The 2,826-nt window shown below is 45.9% G+C and overlaps 2 non-coding genes across 2 annotated transcripts; both read right to left on the bottom strand.

The window, feature by feature from the left end:
* Window positions 1-913: 913 nt before the first annotated feature.
* LOC144808111 (U5 spliceosomal RNA) lies at window positions 914-1,029 on the bottom strand. The gene has a single exon (XR_013606643.1). It is a non-coding gene; the product is annotated as a U5 spliceosomal RNA (small nuclear RNA).
* A 596-nt stretch (window positions 1,030-1,625) lies between these two features.
* On the bottom strand, window positions 1,626-1,741 carry LOC144808109 (U5 spliceosomal RNA). The gene has a single exon (XR_013606641.1). It is a non-coding gene; the product is annotated as a U5 spliceosomal RNA (small nuclear RNA).
* Window positions 1,742-2,826: the final 1,085 nt, after the last annotated feature.

Below are 2,826 nucleotides of genomic sequence, written 5' to 3'. Positions count from 1 at the left end.
AATGTAAATTCAGATCACCCAGAACCAAAAGCTTGTCATGCCTTAGTGATAAATGGGCCAAGCTCTCCGATAGATTTATCAGAAAACGGGTAGTGGGACCCGGGGGTCTGTAAATGAATAGGCCTTTCACTGTCAGGTTAGGGCTTAGCTTTAGCGAAAAAGCCTCCGCCTCACAGTCAGATATTGACGCAGGTTCAATCACACAGTCAATAGAAGGCCTATGAATCACTGCGATCCCCCCTCCTCTACCGGCCGCTCTATCCAATCTCTCTATAGTATACCCTGGGGGAGTGCCTCTGTAATATCAGGTTCGGAATTAGCGCCTAGCCACGTTTCCGTTAAAAACAGCAGATCCAGTTCTTGGTCACTTGCTGTGCTGCATCACTCCTTACGCCTTCTATAAACAGGAGTAAGGTTTTGACGCAGCGGGGACGTAAAAGTGACTTAGTGAAATCTTGTAGATTTCACTGCGTCACTTTCACGGGGCCTCCTTGCGACGGAACGCCCACTCTGCATACATTATACCTGATGCATGTATAATGTAGCGCAGGGCTTTACAACGTGACGTATCTCACTAGATGCGTCACATTGTAAATATGTTGCATTGTGGCACATTGTTTACGCCGTCACTGCGTCACAAAGTGATGCAACGACGGCGTAAAAGTGATGCAAGGGGCTTCTAAAATCTGCTCCATATTTCGCAGTCAGGACTCAAACCATTGTTCCAGCCAGGCTCGGCAGCTCCGGCTGTCCAATCGCCCCTCACACAGCACAACCTCCTGCAGCAGTGGGTCTGAGAGGCCTGACAGGGTCAAAAGTGCTCACCCATTAAATGTCATGAATATCGATCTTCATTATAGATGTATTGCAATGTTGCATGTGCTTATTTATATCTATCTTAACAGTATTGGGCAGTTCTATCAGAGATAGAACTAACAAAAATTGAGTGAAACTCTTAAATGTTCCTCTCCACGGAAATCTTTAGTAAAAGGCGAAAGATTTATTCGGTTTGAAGAGAAACCAGAGTATGATCTGTCATGACTGAAGCAGAGACCGGAGGAAACACAACTCCTTGGACTCTGAGTGTGGGGCACAAAAATAAATGAATACTTGAAACATGTCTCAGTGAAAACATTTTGATTGAACTTTGATCTGATTAAGTGGTAAAATCAATTCAAGAACATAAAAGGGATAACAAGTGACAGGGGATTGTGGGTATGCAAATAAGCCCTACAGGAGCCCACGTGACAAGACTTCTTAGTCACACGTGACCCATCGGGAGTGTAACAGAGGTTTACTTTTGTTGCTCTCATTGCGCAAATTGTGTTCTAGGTAATAGACCGCTTTACACGAGCATTACGTTACATCCATTACACATGGAGAGCTTTTTTAACATATATTATTTACCCGCGTGGTCTTTACGTGATTTGCTAGTCACACACCGTTGAGCCGCAGCCGGGACTCGAACCATTGTCCCAGGGTCGGCAGCTCTGGCTGTTAAATCGCCCCTCACTGCAGCACAAGGTCCTACAAAACTGGGTGTAATAGTCATTCCCAGTAGACAGAGATGATTAACCTGTATCTTAGAATATATCTTCTTGTTTCTTTCTTAAACAAAGTTGGGCAGTTCTATCAGAGATAGAACTTTCAAAAATTTAGTGAAACTCTTTAATGTTCCTCTCCACGGAAATCTTTAGTAAAAGGCGAAAGATTTATTCGGTTTGAAGAGAAACCAGAGTATACTGTAGAACGTCTGTGGCAGAGACCGGAGGGAACACAACTCCTTGGACTCTCAGTGTGGGAAGGAAAACTAAATGACAACTTGAAACATGTTCTAGAGAATACTTTTTATTCATGTTCTGATCAAACTAAGTGGAAAAATTACTTCAACTATATAAAAAGGATGACAAGTGAAAGAGGATTGTGGGTATGCAAATGACCCTATTGGAACCCACGTACAAAAGACCTCTCAGTCACACGTGACCCATCGGGAGTGTAACAGGGTTTACTTTTGTTGCTCTCGTTGTACAATTTGGCTTTTCCCGGTATTACAACGCTTTACACCAGCATTAGCCTGCCTCCACTACACTTGGGCAGTTTTAAATCAATATTTAATTCCCCGCGGGTCTTTCCGTGATTTGCTCTTGAGCCGCAGCCGGGACTCGAACCCTGGTCCAGGGTCGCAGCTCTGGTTGTTAAGCCGCCCATTCCTCTCTCGCAGCTCAAGCTCCTGCGGGGGGTCTGAGGGTCTGACCGGCCCAGGCACCGCCGGGTCACTCCACCCCCTTCCCACAGCTGTGTTTTCAGGTCACTGAATGGGGCCACCCGCAGAACAGCAGCAAAAGCTGCACATTTTGGAGCTGGTGACCCGGCTCGGATCACGGCAGGGTCGGATTGGGATTGAAAATCGGCCCGGGCACACAAAAAAAATCGCCCCCAATTTGCATAATGCCTTTCCTCAAATCACTGATTCAGTGTAATTGCATTAAAAAGGGGGACTTAAAAAAATGCACGCATTAGTTTACACTAGTGAAACACACCTGAAAACAAGTGAGGCGACTTCTGCTGAGGCCCCCTGCCCCGCTCAGTATGTGCATACATTAATGGGCCGGCTGGCGAGACAAAGGGAGTAATACCTCTGCCTGTTGCTAAACCAGGGGCCTCATTTATGAGAAATGACCCATCGCTGCGTGAAAGCAGCGATGCGTCACTTCTCAGTGCGCACTCCTTGCGACATTCCTGATGCGTCATATTTAATGTATGACGCATCATGTCGCAAGGAGTTACAGATACGTCAGTATTTCTGACGTATCTGTAAGCGCAAAA

This window comes from Lissotriton helveticus, chromosome 1_2 (assembly GCF_964261635.1).
Source record: "Lissotriton helveticus chromosome 1_2, aLisHel1.1, whole genome shotgun sequence".
Classification (NCBI taxonomy): Eukaryota; Metazoa; Chordata; class Amphibia; order Caudata; family Salamandridae; genus Lissotriton; species Lissotriton helveticus.
This window is presented reverse-complemented; position numbering and strand designations above follow the sequence as displayed.